General features: G+C 43.6%; 1 protein-coding gene, 1 long non-coding RNA gene and 1 pseudogene across 3 annotated transcripts in view; 1 reads left to right on the forward strand and 2 right to left on the reverse strand.

The window, feature by feature from the left end:
- LOC122940390 overlaps positions 1–19,701 on the forward strand; it is a 1,294,760-nt pseudogene that overhangs the window by 1,167,889 nt on the left and 107,170 nt on the right.
- Positions 1–19,701, reverse strand: part of LOC122940410 (oocyte zinc finger protein XlCOF7.1-like) — a 195,341-nt gene that overhangs the window by 14,570 nt on the left and 161,070 nt on the right. Inside the window, exon 1 of one of the 2 annotated variants that reach the window (XM_044297081.1) lies at positions 8,730–8,770. The exons of the other annotated variant lie outside the window; for it this stretch is intronic. The gene's annotated coding sequence lies outside the window, so the exon portion shown is untranslated. Of the gene's footprint in view, positions 1–8,729; positions 8,771–19,701 lie in introns of those variants that run through there. 2 annotated transcript variants of the gene reach the window in all.
- Positions 8,777–18,814, reverse strand: LOC122940537. Its single transcript, XR_006390362.1, has 3 exons — positions 18,783–18,814; positions 18,605–18,699; positions 8,777–8,832 (listed from the first exon to the last, which is right to left on the reverse strand). It is a non-coding gene; the product is annotated as an uncharacterized LOC122940537 (long non-coding RNA).

Here is a 19,701-nt window from a genome sequence, read left to right on the forward strand (position 1 = left end):
GGACCTTCCGCTACGTCATCCAGTGGGTGTATCTTTGGTGACGTATTAGGTCAGGTGTCTGGTCAGGTGATCCGTAGGTTCTATGCCGATATAGGCAAACGCTTTGTATTATCACAGGTCCTTGGTGGTAACGGTATATAGGTTCTTCCTTCTTTGAAAGAGCTTTCTGTGCGCACATATACTCTTATGTTATCCGGTACCGGTTGTGTAGGATGAGGACGCCGCAGTTGGCTGGACTAGACGCGTTTCGAGGCTACTTGCCTCTTCCTCAGTAGTTCCAGAACTGCGGTCTTCTAGTCCTTTATATAGGGCGTCTTTAATTAAAGGTTGGAGTAGAAAACATGGATCCAATTCCATGTATATTGAAAATTGGTTTGGATCCCAAAAAAAAAACAATTATACATAGTTATAGGGGTTGTCCCACATACATAGAAATTTTGCAATACCATATATATTGAACTTGCGTATATAATATAAAATACATATATAATACTTTTAAAAAATGTGTAATCACAAAAATTCTATAAAAAAATTGAATATAAAATATGTGGAGATATTAATCTGTCAGTCCTTATTGCGGTTTTGTTGCGTTTTCTCTAAAATTTGATCGTCATTCTTTAACAGTGGAATGATAGATGAAATTATTGGTGCCTGGGAGTAAGGGGAGATCAGAGTGCTGGAAAAGAAACAGCCGGACTCTGATGTCCCGTCAATGGTATATGGTATTGCAAAATTTCAATGTATGTGGGACAACCCCTATAACTATGTATAATTGTTTTTTTTGGGATCCGAACCCATTTTCAATATACATGGAATTGGATCCATGTTTTCTACTCCAACCTTTAATTAAAGACGCCCTATATAAAGGACTAGAAGACCGCAGTTCTGGAACTACTGAGGAAGAGGCAAGTAGCCTCGAAACGCGTCTAGTCCAGCCAACTGCGGCGTCCTCATCCTACACAACCGGTACCGGATTAAATAAGAGTATATGTGCGCACAGAAAGCTCTTTCAAAGAAGGAAGAACCTATATACCGTTACCACCAAGGACCTGTGATAATACAAAGCATTTGCCTATGTCGGCATAGGACCTAGTGATCACCTGACCAGACACCTGACCTAATACGTCACCAAAGATACACCCACTGGATGACGTAGCGGAAGGTCCTTGACTCCGCGATTGACCGGCTACACATGTCTCCAGCGTCCCTACAAACAACCAGCATCCCGCACCTCTTGGACTGTGTTTGGACATGCATGTGAGTAGGCATTTTATGCCATAAACACCCACAAACCAGAGAGAAGGAGCGGTAAGCGATTTTGTGCTGTATTGGGCACCAGAACTTTGTATGCACATAAGTGAGGATTTTCTGGATTTCCCTAAATATGTCACACGGATACAAGTGTTATATACACTGGGCGTTTTTTCCTAATTTTAACCAAATATACTGGAAATTTGACTGTCTGTCCGATCTATATTGCTGCTATTTTTGGACACTTCTGCTGCTATATTTGCCATAGTATTTAATTGCTTGTTGTGTTATATGCTGTATACTATACTATTTTATTGAATGCCATTTTATTGAATGCCACTTTTATTGAGGGTCACTTTTTAATATTTATGTTGTATTTCCTGCTGAATTAAAATTGTAGTATACACTCCAGAAAGTGGTTGTGCCTATTCATCTCTTTTCTCCATTCTATGACTTGCTATACTGGGTAGGTGACCCAGGGAATAGTGCACCCACTGTTATTTTCCACTGAGGTGTCTCAGCGTTAAATTTTTTCCTCTTTTTAATATATATATATATATTATATATATATATATATGTTTTAGTGTTCACTTGTAACATTATACAGCTTGAAAAAGACTTTGGTGTCGAAACGTTGCTATTTTTTTCGGTGTTAATAAACACAAAATTGGATTCAAGACTGGGAGTGCTGCAGTTTTAGGCTACTTTCACACATGCGGCAGAGAGATCCAGGAAGCAGTTCCGTCGTCGGAACTGCCTGCCGGATCGGGCAAAATATGTGCTAACTGATGGCATTAGTAAGACTGATCAGGATCCTGATCAGTCTTAAAAATGCCTGATCAGTCAAAAAAATGCATTGAAATGACGGATCCGTCTTTCCGGTGTCATCTGTCAAAACGGATCCGGCATTAATTTTTTTTCACCTTTTTTTTCAGTCTGCGCATGCGCAGAACGGAAGAACGGATCCGGCATTCTGAATGCCGGATCCGGCATTAATACATTCCTATGGGAAAAAAAAGCCGGATCCGGCATTCAGGCAAGTCTTCAGTTTTTTTCGCCGGAGATAAAACCGTAGCATGCTGCGGTTTTCTCTTTTGCCTGATCAGTCAAAACGACTGAACTGAAGACATCCTGATGCAAACTGAACGGATTACTCTCCATTCAGAATGCATGGGGATAAAACTGATCAGTTCTTTTCCGGTATAGAGCCCCTGTGACGGAACTCTATGACGGAAAAGAAAAACGGCTTGAAAGTGCCCTTAATCTCTTTTTTGGGCTACCAAGGGGGCCCTCAGGTCGGGGCCTGGCACCGCGAGCATCGCCGCCATTCTTTATTGAAATCAACTAACAAGTGGTGCTGTCCTGTCTTTACTTTGACAAGTATACTGCTGTGGTGGTCTCATGCTTCATGTAAATCATTAATCTCTTTACCCTGCTCATAGCAACGCTTCAGCATATGTAAGGTGGAATTCAAACGGTACACAGGCAGACCATTTTGTCACTTCAAGTTTTAACGGGCCTATTTAGCCACATAGGAATGGCTGGACAGTCCCTAGACATGACCAACATAATCTGCAAGCCACTATACTTTAAAAAAAATGAATGCACCATAAATGTATGATGTGTGCCATGCAGGGAATATGTGCTATTTCCCCCAAATGAAGTGCAGCCACAATGTTCCTGCCATTGTCACCAACCACGTTGTCCAGCTGTAGATGGAGAAGAGAAATCCAGCAGGAGACTTGCTGCCTGATGCAGATTACCAACTGATCTATGTAGCTTCTCTCGCCCAGGCTCATCATCTTTAAAGAGGACCTTCCATGTTTATTTTTTTAGTTTAGATAAATACCTTTCCTACCTTCTCCCTAGCTGTGACGCTCTCTGCTGTGATTAGATAGCAGCACAGCCAAGGAGACGCCCATTGAGAAACCCTGGCGTCTCCTCCTCCCTGTACCGATACTCACTATTAACATACTGTAGGGGGGCACAGCGGGCATAGGAGCGATATTTGAAAAAAACAGGCAGGGTGGCAGCATCAGCGGGGGGTACCCCGTAATGAAAGGTATTTATCTAAACTAAAAAAAAATAAAAAAAAAATAAAAGGTCCTCTTTAAGACAACATGGCAATGCTTCAGTTTGCACATATAAAAGGAGGTAGAAAAAGTGGAAGCAACAATCTGCTCTGTTTTTGTTAGGGATAGGAGGATGTCCATTGAGGAGGACGTGGATAAGCACCTGGTGTAGGGTACCAGATAATCAGCAATTGCAAGCTGCAGCATGGTGGCCAAGACCATACACTGGTTTAAGAAGACAGGTTCCACTCTCCCATTCTGGTTACTGGAAGTTCAACATGGCACCTCATGGCAAAGAAATCTCTGAGGATCTGAAAAAAAGAATTGTTGCTCTACTTAAAGATGGCCTAGGCTATAAAAAGATTGCCAACACCCTGAAACTGAGCTGCAGCACGTTGGCCAAGACCATACACTGGTTTAAGAAGACAGGTTACGGTCACAACAGGCCTCTTCATGGTCGACTGAAGGAGTTGAGTGCACATGCTCAGCTCCATATCCAGAGGTTGTCTTTTCAAAATAGACGTATGTCGTTACAGAGGAGTGGAAGAGGGTTCAAGTGGCGACCTGTGTTGAGCGAACTTGTGTTTTAAGTTCGGCATCTAAAGTTCGGGTTATCGAAGTATCCCGTTATGGATTCCGCTACCACGGACCATAACGGAATTTAGAATCCATAACGGGATACTTCGATAACCCGAACTTTAGACGCCGAACTTAAAACACAAGTTCGCTCAACACTAGTGGCAACATGTGAAGCTCTAGTGAACTCCATGCCCAAAAGAGTTCAGGCAGTGCTGGAAAATAATGGTGGTCACACAAAATATTGACACTTTGGGCACAATTTGGCCATTCTAACTTAGGGGTGTACTCACGTTTGTTGCCAGCGGTTTAGACATTAGTGGCTGTGTGTTGAGTTATTTTGAGGGCACACCAAGTTTACACTGTTATACAAGCTGTACACTGACTACTTTACATTATATCAAAGTGTCAGATCCTCAGGGTTGTCCCATGAAAAGATAGAATAAAATATTTACAAAAATGTGAGGGGTGGACTGACTTTTGTGAGATACTGTAGGTACCAGCAACAGATCTTGATGATTTGCTTGCCCAAATGCATTCATGGCAGAACATTCCTCAGACAATCATTAGTAACCTCATTGGTAGGAGGCCAAGGCGTGTAAGTGACTGTATTTACTGTCAATACTGAATAAAGCAAGATGTTTTGCATATTTTGTTTCATTTCATTTTTATCATTTGCAAATCATTAAAGGGGTTCTCTAAGATTTTTCTCAGAATAGGTCATCAATTTCAGCGGGGGTTGGACACCCTGCACCCCCACCAATCAGCTGTCTGAGGCATCCTCAGGGCTCACCGGAGCTCCAGTTAATACAAAGCCTCCTCACAGCTTACCGGGCACAGCGCCTTCTGTTGAATAGTAGCGATGCTTGGCATTGGAGCTCAGGCCCATTCACTGGAATAGGACTAATCTGTGCCTAGGCCATATGACCGATGAGCATCACATTGCATGGCCAGGAAGAGGCATAAGAGCGCGCAGAGCACTGTGTCCTCTCCATAAATCTTATTGCGTGGACGAATCTGTATTACCCTCCAAGAATTAGGGAAAACAGAAGGGGGGGGCGCACAATAGGGTAGTATGTTCAAATAATAAAATAATGTAGTGAGAAATATCCAGGCTCACCTTGTAGGGTTGTGCTAATATAGGCACAACTCTATTGTAGACTTCGTATAGATAAGACCTTTGTACAGGGACTGCAGCCGCAGACTGTGTTCTTTCGGATAGGATGTCCAGTCCCCCAAAAGATATTCGTAGTGGAAAAAGAGAAGTTCTGCTTTGGCGCGAAATCACCGGTGGAGACAGTCTTAATGGATTCTTCTTATTTAATAGACTAGAAAGTTTCTATTAAATAGGAAGAATCCATTAAGACAGCCTCCACGGATGATTTCGCGCCGAAGCAGAACTTCTCTTTTTCCACTCTCCATACATCTGACCGACAAGGCTCTCAGCCCTTTAGCATGGCACACATCCTTAGATCTCAAAACACAGAGACACCACAGCTTCCTTGTCAGATGGAGGATAATCCACACCACCTGACAGTGCTGCCTGTGCTTTTATATCCCAAACCAAGACCCGGCCTGGAGCGTGGGGAGTAGCCACCCATCCAGCACTTTGGCCACTCCCAGTAAGAGTCATCCCGGATCGGCTTTGCAGCCATACTAAACAGCAAACAGTGTCAATCAGCACTAGCTGCCGCTGATACTTGAAACTACCGGCTCTTACCTCACTGAGGCCAAGAACCTCGGTGTCACATACCTTCCGTCAATGACCGACCCTTGCGCCTTCCTACAGCTGTCACATTTCCATCCATATTTAATTAGAATTTTTTTTTTAATCAAATCATTTTTATAGATTTTTTTAACAAAGAGTTTTAACAATCCCACTAACATAAACCCCTCCCTTCCCCTCCCTTCACCCCCCCTCCCATATCCCTGAGTCACAGGCTTGTGGTCACAAGAAAGTCCATAGAAGAGGTACCAAAAGAGTTCTCGTATATCTCTCCATTGTCCACATATCATCATGGGTACCATTATATATCCTTTGCTTGAATCCTCAACGGTTCTCCGGTTTCACAGCCATACTGTACAGTCACACCAGTGATCAAGCAGTCCTATGCACAAACCGCTGTACTTCCTATACACTATTTCCATATACAGCACTAAACACGTGGAACTAAACCATAATATTATAATGATCTACCCACAAGGATCATATTTTCTCAAATTTCTTATTATTCCCTAGTTTTAGAAACACATAACTCTCTAGCTTTACTAGAACATGTATCTTATCTACTAATTCTTGAATGAATTGAGGTTTAGAGGCTATCCAATGAAATGCTATTCATTTCCTTGCCTGATAAAGGATACGCATAATAGCTATTCTGATCTCAAGAGTGACAGATAATGTTCTAGCATGTCCTAGCATACATATTATAGGTGACATTTCAATAGGTATAGCAAACACAGTATTTATTAAGTCAATGACATCAGTCCAACATCGCCGCAACCTCGGGCAGTTCCACATTAGGTGAATTAGATCGGCATTATGTGCTCCACATCTCGGGCAATCATCATCTGTCCTGTACCCCATTTTGTGCAACAAAACCGGAGTTCTATATACTCTATGCAGTAAGAGCAGTTGGGAGACTCTATGAGCTTCACGCACTGCCACCACACGGAAGTCTTCCAAGACTTCTTCCCATCGCTCCACCGTTAAGTCAGCAATATCTTGCTGCCATTTTGCATGATGGGGCAGTGGGCGGTTTTTATGTAGTGCCTTCATAAAACTCAAATATTGTGATAAAATCACACATTTTGTATCCCAGTGAGAGGCCGTGAGGTCAATAATCAAATGTTTGTCAGCAGGTACTATTTTCCCCTTACGGTCCTGCGTCTGTATGGCGTGTCGTACTTGAAAGGTACACATAAAATAAGGACTTAGGCAGTCCAAACTCTTGCTGTAGCTTATTAAATTCCTTAAGGGAATTATTCTCAAACAGCAGACATAACCGGTTAAGACCGTAGGTGCCCCAAATTTTTACACTGGTTACTGTGTTCAATTCTTTATACAGATAATTAGGCAAGATTGGGGTGAATTGTGTATATCCTTGAATCCCCACAATCTCCTTCGCTTTCCACCATACTGCATGTATAGTACGCAATATACCATATTGCCCTCCCTTGTTATAGAAAGTGCCATGCTCTAATGCTGCCATTATACACTTATTATTAACAAGATGTTGCACAATCCGCCCAGCTGTGTTCCTCTTATCCTCCTATCCCCAACCTCTAAGGTGTTGCATTTGGGCTGCCAAATAATACATCCACGGGTCTGGAACGTTCAGCCCCCCTTGAGTTTTAGATATGCACAGAGTGGTAAGCTTTCTGCGAGGTGTTCCCTTTTTCCAGACGAGGTCTCTAAATATTGCATTGATAGTATAAAATATTCTCAGAGGGATCCAGGACAGGGCATTATGCAACATGTACAGGAGTTAAGGCATCAGAATCATTTTTAACAAGTTGGTGCGACCAATAAGTGATAAAGGGAGTTTGATCCACACCTGAACTTTCCGCCTAAACTGGTCCAGGAGCGGTAATAAATTGAGGCGGACAAAATCCTGAGAGTTTGTTGATACTTGAATACCCAGGTATTTGAAGGAGGATACGACCTGCAGATCCGCCGTATAACGTGGGTCTACCTGTGTATCCCCCCCAGAGGCATTAACACTGACTTTGTCCAGTTAATGGTCAGGCCAGACAGTTTTCCAAAGTCACTAATAATTGTCATAGCTGCCGGCAAAGAGGAAGTTCAATCATCTAGAAACAGCAAAAGATCATCCGCATAAAGAGAGACCTTTTCCGTTACCGATCCACAAGTAATACCTTTCACTACCACTGCTTTCCTAAGGGCTTCTGCTAAGGGTTCCACTGCAATCGCAAACAATAGTGGCGATAGGGGGCACCCCTGTCTAGTTCCTCTATGTAACTCAAATGATTCTGAAAGACCCCCATTCACCTGAATTCTAGCTGAAGGGCATGCGTACAATAATCAAATCCACGTAATGAATTCTGGCCCGAACCCCATTGCCCTAAGTACCAAAATTAGGTATCGCCATTCCACGCTATCGAATGCTTTGGCCGCGTCTAAGGAAGCGACCGCCGCATTCAACGCATGGACCTGTCCCACCTGAATATTTAAGTACAACCTTCTAATATTCGATGCCGTGGACATGTTAGGTATAAATCCGGCTTGATCAGAATGGATCAAGGACGTGATCACTGAGTTCGAGCGATTAGCCAACACCTTTGCTAATAATTTGACATCTACCTGCAATAAGGAGATGGGGCAATAGGATTCTGCTTCCAGAGCATCTTTTCCCGGTTTCGGAATAACCACTATGATAGCTTCGTTCATAGTAGTTGGGAGTTTGCCACTCACCTGAGCTTCCTTATACACCTCCAATAGCTGGGGTAATAGCACTGAAGCATAAGTATTATAAATTTAAACCGGAAGGCCATCCCCCCAGGTGCTTTATTATTGGACATGTCTCCCAATGCTATTTCTAATTCCTTGAGGGAGATGGGAGCTTCCAACAGGGATTTTGGATCCTGAGTAAGGACAGGAAGGTTAATTGGTGTAAGAAAGTCCTTGATCAGAGTCTCAGAGGCAGTAATTTTTGAAGTATATAGGTTGGAATAGAAAGAGCATATTTAATTAGAATTTTAGCTGAATCAGTGAATATAACGCTGAATAAACTGACATAAAATTGTAACATCCAGTGAAGGAGTAGAATCTGTGAGTCTTCTCTGCTTTACTTAGTGGTCACTACTCACCTGGGCGGTTATCTGTAGGAATGTCCTCTGTACTCTGCTCATCACCCCTCACATATGTCTCTGTAGGATTAATATTGTGCAGATCTTCACCCGGATTCACAAGCTGTAAAACAAATATTGTAGAAGTCATCAGACGGTTGGAGAAGTCGTATGGAAGGCTTTATACGACCTGAAAAGACGACCAAAAATGACCGGACAGCAGGAGTTATCTGACCCAAATATCTGCAGGTCTCCTGTATAAATCCAATCTGATTGCTTCATTATTCCAACCAGTTTGCAATGCAGGGAGAGTAGCCCTTATAGTCCATCCCTAACATTACATTGTGTGTATATAACATTACATTGTTGGTGCACCTGTTGCCCTTGCTGGCCGCCCCAGGGCTGTGAAGCCGGTAAGCCAAAGTTCTTTCAGTCTGTGGCTTGTTTACCTCCTAGGAATGGGCATAATCATCTGCTCTGCTGCAGCCAATGACTGGATTCAGGGGTGACAAGTCCACAAGAAACACATCACCACTAAAGCCAGTCATTGGCTGCAGTAAAGCAGGTGACCATGCCTGTGCCGGCGAGGAAGCAAACAACATTTACTGGAAGATGGACACACAGGAGCTGGCACACATAACCAGAGCTGAGGGTAGCAGGTACGAATGACTCTTTCCATAGTAGAGGCTGCGGACACATGTGAAAAGTTACTTATTCCTGAACAAACCCTTTAATGCTGTCTTCCTGTTCTATCTACCAGTTTTGGGATGACTGCAGGCATGAAGATACTGTACCTAGTATAAGTGACAGGAGAGAACACAGGAGAGGTGAGAACTGATTATCTATCACCAGTAGATCACCCTGCTTATGTTTATAGTATAAGGACACAGTGGCTTAACTAGAGTTCTAAGGGCAAACTGTTCTGCTACTCTTATGCAACCACTAAACATCTGCAGCAGTTCACAGAAGAGGCCATCTTAAAAGTCTGAAGTGGGGTAATAAAATAAGGTGGCTTCCCTGCTAATCGTAAAGGATAAGGTGCACTGTTCGGATTGACTCACCCTGTCTATAATAAATAATAATATCTAAAATGGTTAACAGGCATTCTCTCACTCGGGAACATGTGGATACAAATATATTTATTGTGCTAAAACAATGTAGCAGAATAGATAAAAATAAATAAAATAAACTGAATAAAATATACAATAAAAACTGTTAATGTCCCAATGAATGGAAAAATGTATACCGTTTCAAATATCGAATAGGTAGGTTATAGTGATGATCGAGCACCAAAGTATTCGGCTCGAACACATTGCTATATTCATGTGCTCGGCTGAGCACCCAAGTATAATGGAAGTCAATGGGAGACAACCAGGTACCCCTGCTCTGAAGAGTGGAGGGTGCCTGGTCCATTGGAAAAAGTCAGAAAGTGACATAAACACCACCGAAATGGATCGGAAACACCGTGGGGACGATGTCTGGATGCATCTTTGACTCCCAGGTCGCTGCTGGGAACCATGTTGTCTGAGATGTATGCCACTTTTACAGACTGACAAAAATACGCACAAAACCCCCACAAAAACAGGAAAAATTGTTAGGAAACATTCTTTTCTGTAAATAAAGTGCAAGTGCTGCAAAAAATTACAAGCAAGAGGCACTCCGAAACAGCCTGTATATCACATAAAGGAGGTCCTCATTCACATTGTGGTACAATTGTTCAGGTAGTGGGACTCCTACACTTATAAAGCCTATGTACTAAGTGAAAGGGCTGCCAAAAATTACAAGGAAGAGGCACTCCAAAACACCCTTTGTTACACATAAAGGAGGGCATCATACACACCCTTGAAAAATTATGATTGATGGCCTGCTGGTGACCCTCAAAAACATTTGAAGCAAGGGCCTGCTGATCTGACCATCTAAAACCTTAGGGGAGAGGGCCTCCTGCCGCATTGGTGACTCTAGATCAGTGTTTCCCAACCAGTGTGCCTCCAGCTGTTACAAAACTACAACTCCCAGCATGCCTGCACAGCCAAATGCTGTCTGGGCATGCTGGGAGTTGTAGTTTTGCAACAGCTGGAGGCACACTGGTTGGGAAACACTGCTCTAGATAACCTCTGGGCGATTGCACATCCCTGTGACGGCGAAGATCCGTTTGGATGTCTGCCCTATCAACTTTCGATGTTCTTTTCTGCGCCTACCATGGTGATCACGGGTAACGGGGAATCAGGGTTCGATGCCAGAGAGGGAGCTTGATAAAGGGATACCACATCCAAGAAAGGTCAATGGCTGAAATCTGATTGGCTGTTGTTGCCTTGCCCCTTTTTTTCCTAATTGTGAACCACTCAGAGAGGGTGGGTCAAGTTATTAAAGCACAAGCATCCAAAGAAGGCAGCAGGTGCACTGCAATTACTCACTCCCGACTCGGGGAGGCAGTGACGATAAATAACAATATAGCACTCCTAAGCAGCCCTGTTATTGGAATGAATACACTTTCCGTTAATGATGATCTATTGGCGGTCAAGTCTGGTGCCAGCAGCCAACTTGCTCCCGGCCTCCACAACATTCACCCAGTGTGCCATCATGGTGAGGATTGTGTTGACCAGACTCTTGGCTACTGAGACTGGTGAGGGCCTGCTGCCGCTTTGTTGACTCTAGATAACTTCTAGGCGATCGCACGTCCCCGTGACGGTGACGATCCATTTGGATGTCTGCCCTATCAACTTTGGAGCAATTTTTCAACAAGGACCTTCTGTAATAGCACCGTTTTGCTTGTCCTCTCCACCAGAGGAATGCAAAATGAGAAGTTCTCTTTGTAGTGGGAGTCGAGAAGGGTGAACAACCAGTAATCCGTGTTGTTTAAAATGCATATAACGCGCAGGTCGTGGGAAAGGCAGCCTAATATGAAGTCAGCGATGTATGCCAGGAGTACCAACAGGCAAGACTTTGCTGTCGTCATCAGAAGGTGAGCCTATCCTGTAAAAGATTGTAGGTGAGGGCCTGCAGTTGAGTTGGCCCTGTAAAACATTATATGCGAGGGCCTGCATGTGAGCTGACCCTGTAAAACATTATATGTGAGGGCCTACATGTGAACTGGCCCTGTAAAACATTATATGCGAGGGCCTGCAGTTGAGCTGACCCTGTAAAACATTATATGCGAGGGCCTACTGGTGAGCTGACGCTCTAAAACATTATTTTCAAGTGCATGTTGTTCAGCTGACGCTCTAAAACATTATTTGCGAGTGCCTTTAGGTGAGTTAATGCTCTAAAACATTATATGCGAGTGCATGCTGTACAGATGATGCTCTAAAACATTATATGCGAGTGCATAGCTGACCCTATAAAAAAAATTGAGTTGAGGGCCTGCAGTGGAGCTGACTCTATTAAAAATAAGAGTGGAGGGAATATATACAATCTGGATGACGAGGAGAAAACAAGATTTAACGATATACTCTTTTTTGTGGTGGAAAAGGTGCATGGGAATACACTACAGTAGATTAAGTACATTATAAATGATAGATTGAAATTGCCTTTATGTTCATCATCAGCTCAGCTCTCCTCTGGTGGAGTTGAGAAGTCAGGGGCAATCCAGGACTCGTTCATTTTTATCTGAGTCAACCTGTCAGCATTGCCAGTGGACAAGCGGATACGCTTATCTGTTATAATTATATGGCAATGGTCTAATGAGACCTTGAATCCCTGTAGGGGTCCCTAACTGATATTAAAACTTATATCTTTAATGGTTATTAATTAAAAATTTGAAACGAAAAAGAAAAAACACGCTCGGAAGAACAGTTGTTTAAAATTGTCAGTGTCTGATATTGGCTAGGGTTAATTCGGAGTGGTGTGGTCGCGTTCCCTTTAAATCAGCGGGATGTTTTGATGGATGTGAATACGTCCCACCTAGTGTTGTGGGATAATATTGGAACCAGCAATGTGTAATGTCCTCCCCCATTTCCTCATCTGCCACATTCAGAGCATCATCCTTAATTGTAAGCAGCGATCGTTTGAGTAGACACATCAGTGGGATGGTTACGCTGATAATAGCGTTATTGCCACTAACCATCTGTGTGGATTCATCTAAGTTTTTAAAACCTCACAGAGGTCTGACATCAATGCCCACTCCTTGCTTGTGAATAGTGGCAGTTGACTCGAAAGGCAGCTGGTATTCCACAACTGTCCTCTGCTGCTCACAAACTTGGCCAACATGTGGAACGTAGAGTTCCAGTGCATTCTCACGTCGCACAACAGTCGGTGAGCTTCCACCTGCTGGAGGAGAAGTGGGGGTTGGAGCCAGTAACATAGCTGCTGGCGGAGACCCTGATGGACGTAGGGCCCACAATCCTGGGCGTGGGTAACACCTGTGCCATCCCAGGGTACGACTCACTCCCGGCCTCCACAACATTCACCTAGTGTGTGGTCAGGGAAATGTAGCGTCCCTGGCCACCAGCACTTGTCCATGTGTCCATGGTTAAGTGGCCCTTCCCAGTAACTGCGTTGGTCAGGGCACGGGTGATGTTCTGGGCGGACACATGCTGGTTTAAGGCGGGCACGGTACACCGTGAAAAATAGTGGCGGCTGGGGACTGCGTACCGAGGAATGGCCGCCGACATAAGGCTGCGGAAGGCCTCAGTGTCCACAAGCCTAAATGGCAACATTTCAAGGGCCAGTAATTATAAAAGTTGCGCATTTAGTGCTATGGCCTGTGGGTGGGTGGGTATTTGCGCTTGCGTTCAAATGACTGTGTTATGGACATTTGGATGCTGCGCTGGGACAGGGAAGGTGATGTTGTTGCTGATAGTTAATGCGAAGGTCCGGGTGCAGGACGAGGGGCATCCGGGCCTGCGCCTTCGACAGGGGATTTGCCAGCAGTGCATTACACAGGGGAAGAGGAGGCAGTGGTGTGACCCGCAGACCCAGGTTGTGGACCCAGGCGTTTGGCCCACTTATTAGGGTGCTTGGATGCCATGTGGCAGATCATGCTGGTGGTGGTGAGGTTGTTAGTGCTCACGCCCCGGCTAATTTTGGTACAGATTGCAAACTACCACTCTTTTGTCGTCTGCACTTTCCTCAAAAAGCACCATACTGCGGAACACCTACCCTTTGGCAAGGTAGATTTATGCATAGGGGTGCTCAGTGTAATGGTTGCGGGCCTGTTTGGTGTGAACCGACTTCTCCCTTTTGCAACTCCACTGCATCTTCCAGCCTGTTGCGGTGCTGCAGATCCCTCCCCCTCTGTACTGCTGTCCTCGCTCGGCTTTTCACCTTCCCATGTTGGGTCAGTGACCTCATCGTCAACCACCTCCTCTTCCACTTCCTCACTCTGCTCATCCTCCTGACTTGACCTAACCACAACCTCAGTGATTGACAACTGTGTCTCATCATCATCCACTTTGTGAACGAATGATCCCCGTTCACCACCGTCATCTTCTTGAGACTGTGAAGGCTCAAGAGGTAGGGAATCAGGGCACAATATCTCAGGTCCCTCTTCAAGCGTGCTGGGCGCGAGGGCCAAATGTAATAGTGGTGCTGGAAAGAGCTCCTCGGAATATCCGAGTGTGGGATCACTCGTTTGGCAAGCCTCTCCATGGTGGGAGGAAGGATGATCAGAGAGAGGATTCGGTTGACCAGACTCTTGGCTACAGAGACTGGACTTGGTGAAAGAGAGGGTGGTGCTTAACCGACTGGAAGCATTATCTTCAGCAATCCAACTGACCAACTGTTCGCACTGGTCCGACTTGGACAGTGTTGTCCTGCGCCGCCCAGCTGAGTTGGACATGAAGCTGGGTACAGTGGATGTTTTTTTTTTTCTGGTGCACTGACAACAGGCACAGCCTCTGCGTGCACCATCACGCCCGCTTCCCCGTCCCTTAGTGCTCGCCTTCTTCATATTAATGGTTTTGTGACTAGATGTGGCGCAGATTGATTTACAGTCCGCTAAAGACACAATTTTCGGATGCAGGACAGAATATGTCACAGAAACCCACAGAATATGGACACTATATTAGGCCCAGATTATTGGTATTTGCAATACAGACACAGTTTTCAGATGGCGTACTGTATACAGACGTGGACAAAATTGTTGGTACCCTTTGGTCAATGAAAGAAAAAGTCACAATGGTCACAGAAATAACTTTAATCTGACAAAAGTAATAATAAATTAAAATTCTATAAATGTTAACCAATGAAAGTCAGACATTGTTTTTCAACCATGCTTCAACAGAATTATGTAAAAAAATAAACTCATGAAACAGGCATGGACAAAAATGATGGTACCCCTAGAAAACACAGAACATAATGTGACCAAAGGGACATGTTAATTCAAGGTGTGTCCACTAATTAGCATCACAGGTGTCTACAACCTTGTAATCAGCCATTGGGCCTATATATATGGCTCCAGGTAATCACTGTGTTGTTTGGTGATATGGTGTGTACCACACTCGACATGGACCAGAGGAAGCAAAGGAAAGAGCTGTCTCAAGAGATCAGAAAGAAAATTATAGACAAGCATGTTAAAGGTAAAGGCTATAAGACCATCTCCAAGCAACTAGATGTTCCTGTGAGTACAGTTGCACATATTATTCATAAGTTTAAGATCCATGGGACTGTAGCCAACCTCCCTGGACGTGGCCGCAGGAGGAAAATTGATGACAAATCTAAGAGACGGATAATCCGAATGGTAACAAAAGAGCCTAGAAAGACTTCTAAAGAGATTCAAGGTGAACTTCATGCTCAAGGAACATCAGTGTCAGATCGCACCATCCGTCGTTGTTTGAGCCAAAGTGGACTACATGGGAGACGACCAAGGAGGACACCATTGTTGAAAACGAATCATAAAAAAGCAAGACTGGAATATGCCAAACTACATGTTGACAAGCCACAAAGCTTCTGGGAGAATGTCCTGTGGACAGATGAGACAAAAATCGAAGTTTTTGCCAAGGCACATCAGCTGTATGTTCACAGACGAAAAAATGAAGCATATCAAGAAAAGAACACTGTCCCTACTGTGAAACATGGAGGAGGCTCTGTTATGTTCTGGGGCTGCTTTGCTGCGTCTGGCACAGGGTGTCTTGAATCTGTGCAGGGTACAATGAAATCTCAAGACTATCAAGGAATTCTAGAGAGAAATGTACTAGCCAGTGTCAGAAAGCTTGGTCTCAGTCGCAGGTCATGGGTCTTGCAACAGGACAATGACCCAAAACACACCGCTAAAAACACCCAAGAATGGCTAAGAGGAAAAAATTGGACTATTCTAAAGTGGCCTTCTATGAGCCCTGACCTCAATCCTATTGAGCATCTTTGGAAGGAGCTGAAACATGCAGTCTGGAAAAGGCACCCTTCAAACCGGACACAACTGGAGCAGTTTGCTCATGAGGAGTGGGCCAAAATACCTGCTGAGAGGTGCAGATGTCTCATTGACAGTTACAGGAAGCGTTTGATTGCAGTGATTGCCTCAAAAGGTTGCGCAACAAAATATTAAGTTAGGGGTACCATCATTTTTGTCCATGCCTGTTTCATGAGTTTATTTTTTTACATAATTCTGTTGAAGCATGGTTGAAAAACAATGTCTGACTTTCATTGGTTAACATTTATAGAATTTTAATTTATTATTACTTTTGTCAGATTAAAGTTATTTCTGTGACCATTGTGACTTTTTCTTTCATTGACCAAAGGGTACCAACAATTTTGTCCACGTCTGTATGTCACAGAAAGCCACACACTATGGACACTAGATTAGGCCCAGATTAGTTAAATTTGCCCTAAAGAAACAGTTTTCGGATGGCGTACTGTATATGTCACAGAAAGCCACACACTATGGACACTAGATTAGGCCCAGATTAGTTAAATTTGCCCTAAAGAAACAGTTTTCGGATGGCGTACTGTATAGGTCACGGATGTGTATTACATGCACTACAGAGACAGTAGATGAGGGCTAGCCCCTGATTATTTACATTTACGCAAAAGAAACAGTTTTCGGATGGTGTACCGCATATATCACAGAAAGCCACACACTATGGACACTATATTAGTTAAATTTGCCCTAAAGAAACTGTTTTCAGATGGCGTACTGTATATGTCACAGAAAACAACACACTATGGACACTAGATTAGGCCCAGATTATTTAAATTTACGCTAAATGAAACAGTTTTCGGATAGAGCATTGTATATGTGACAGATGTGTATTAAACGCACATTATAGACAATAAATGTGGCGCTGATTATTTTAATTTACACAAAAAGACACAGTCTGCGGATGATGTACAGTATATGTCACTAATAGGTATTAAAGAAAAATATCTTGCTGCTGTCAAACACACACACACAGTAGTCCTTAAAAGGACTTTGGGGTCTTTGAAAAGCCTTTGGTAGCAAAAACAGCAAATTTCCCTCCCTGCACTATCTGTCCCTTTCTCAGCACCGATGTCCCTGAGACTGATCAATTTAGCGCAGGTAAAAATATATTGCTGTTCTAAAACACACACACACAGAGTAGTCCTTAAAAGGACTTTTGGGTCTTTGAAAAGCTTTCTTAGAATAATAACTGTGAATTTCGCTCCCTACACTACCTTTCCCTTCCTACCCTCTGCTCTCCCGGACTATGACTGATCCGAGCATGGGTCATCGGGTGCTATATAGCACCCAATGACACGTTCCGGCCAGCCAATCACTGTAATGCCAGCAGCCAACATGGCTACTGGCATTACAGTGAGGGCAGTACTTACCTGCATGTTTATTGGCTGCTTAGCAGCCTCGAAACGTGCTGGAAGGAGACTCGAGCATGGCACTCGAGCACATGCGGTACTCAGCAGAGTACCGCCATGTGCCGAGCATAGCGATGCTCAAGCCGAACAGGTATTCGGCCGAGCATGCTCGCTCATCACTAGTAGGTTATAAAATAGATAACCTACCAATGTTAGTAAATCTCCCCTGTGGATGCGGCGTTCAGCTCGCTGCTCTGTGTTGTAGATCAGGGGCGATTGCAATTATGAAATCAAAATAAAGTGGAGCGATCCATGAATATTTGTGCTATCATCTGAAAGGATCCGGGACTGGCTCCGTTTATCACGTGGGACGCTACCTGCATCACTAGGTGAGCATTGACCGTATTAACTGCAGACCACGTGAGACACCGTACATCCGATCTACAACACAGAGCAGGGAGCTGAACGCCGCATCCACAGCGCACTGTGAGATGAAAAGAAGCGGAGGTAAGTTATACCTGTACTGGTGACCACGTGGGACGCCACGCCGAGGCACAACACCCTGCTCCTCATTATCAACTACTGAACTGTGGGTAATACTCTGTGAATACTGGAATCAATTAATTGAAATACAAATCGGCCATCGGACTATAACAGTGTCAATCAATAAGGGGAGATTTACTAACATTGGTCTCCAGATGGATTGATTACTATGCGGTGCCCTAACTTCCATATGAATGCTGGCCTATGCATCTAGGAAAATATTAAAGACCAGGAAGGTATTTACCTATTTGATAACCTGCCTATTCGATATTTGAAACAGTATCAATTTTTCCATTCATTGGAACATTAACTGTTTTTATTGTATATTTTATTCAGTTTATTTTATTCATTTTGATCTATTATACTATATTGTTTTAGCACAATAAATATATTTGCAACCACATGTTCCCGAGTGAGAGAATGCCTGTCGACCATTTTAGATACATCTTAAAAGTCTGTACAGGCAGAATATTATGAGAAGCTACAGACAACATGTAATGTCTATGGTCAGTTGTAATCCTGCCATCTCCATCTTTCTCATTATACAAGGATAAAACATATAATACTGGTGGATATAACAAAACTGAAGACAAGATCTTCACAGCCTTCTACAGATCATAGGTGACAATTCATGAGAGCTTATCTCCATCTACCTGATCATCCTGTGGGACATTGTGATGTTCTTCTGAGCCATCCAGTGGAAGAAGAGTACTGGGATATCTCTCCGGTGTTCTTCTCTCTATCTTAACTGTGGGAAACACATCCAGTGAGTGAATTCATCCCTTACATACAGATAATGAGAGGATGTGTGTATTTAGTCATGTCTATTACCTGGTGATGTGAGGGCTTGGTGATCCTCCATCATGATGTCCTTGTACAGATCTTTGTGTCCTTCTAAATACTCCCACTCCTCCATGGAGAAATAGACGGTGACATCCTGACACCTTATAGGAACCTGACAACACAATGATACAGTCATCACCCAGATCCCTTCATAGCATTCCTGTATACTGTGCCCAACATTCCCAGCAGTGTCACCTCTCCAGTCAGCAGCTCAATCATCTTGTTGAGGAGTACTAGGATCTTCTCTCTATTGATTTTCTCATGTATCAGGGGGTGATGTGGAGGCTCCATGATTGGGCTCAGGGTTCTTCCCCATCCTTCAGACACAGTGGCCTGACAGTGCTCACTAGAGGTCTTCTTCACTACTGTGTAGTCCTGGTTATGGAGAAACACAGTAATAATTATCACTCCATACATTTCCAGAGTCCCTCACCTCTCCAGTCATGTCCATCTGCTAGTAACATAGATAAGATGATGTAATGTGACATCATCAGAATCTCTCACCTCTCCAGTAAGCCGAAAGAGGATCTCTACGGTGAGATTTATTATACTCTCCGCCATCTTGTCCATGTCCATCCTTGATCGGTCAATCAGGAGAAGAGTCTTATATAGAAGATATCCACTGAGCGGATCCTATATTGTAGGAACCTGAATGGAGAGAAGATGTAAACTGAAAATACCATTTACAATACCATTACTGGAGATAATAAGAGGAGACAATAAAATGTAGATGTTGTGTTCTCTCTTTTTATAGTGATCGAAACGTGTGAGGACAAGGCAGTTTCATGGTATGTCATACCTTCACATGACCCTACAGTCAATAGAAGACGTCATTAGTGTTGCCAGTATGAACAGCACATGACCGCTTTTGACCATCTTAGGCCTTAATGGTCAGGTGATAAACATG

Source organism: Bufo gargarizans, chromosome 6 (genome assembly GCF_014858855.1).
Source record: "Bufo gargarizans isolate SCDJY-AF-19 chromosome 6, ASM1485885v1, whole genome shotgun sequence".
Taxonomy (NCBI): Eukaryota; Metazoa; Chordata; class Amphibia; order Anura; family Bufonidae; genus Bufo; species Bufo gargarizans.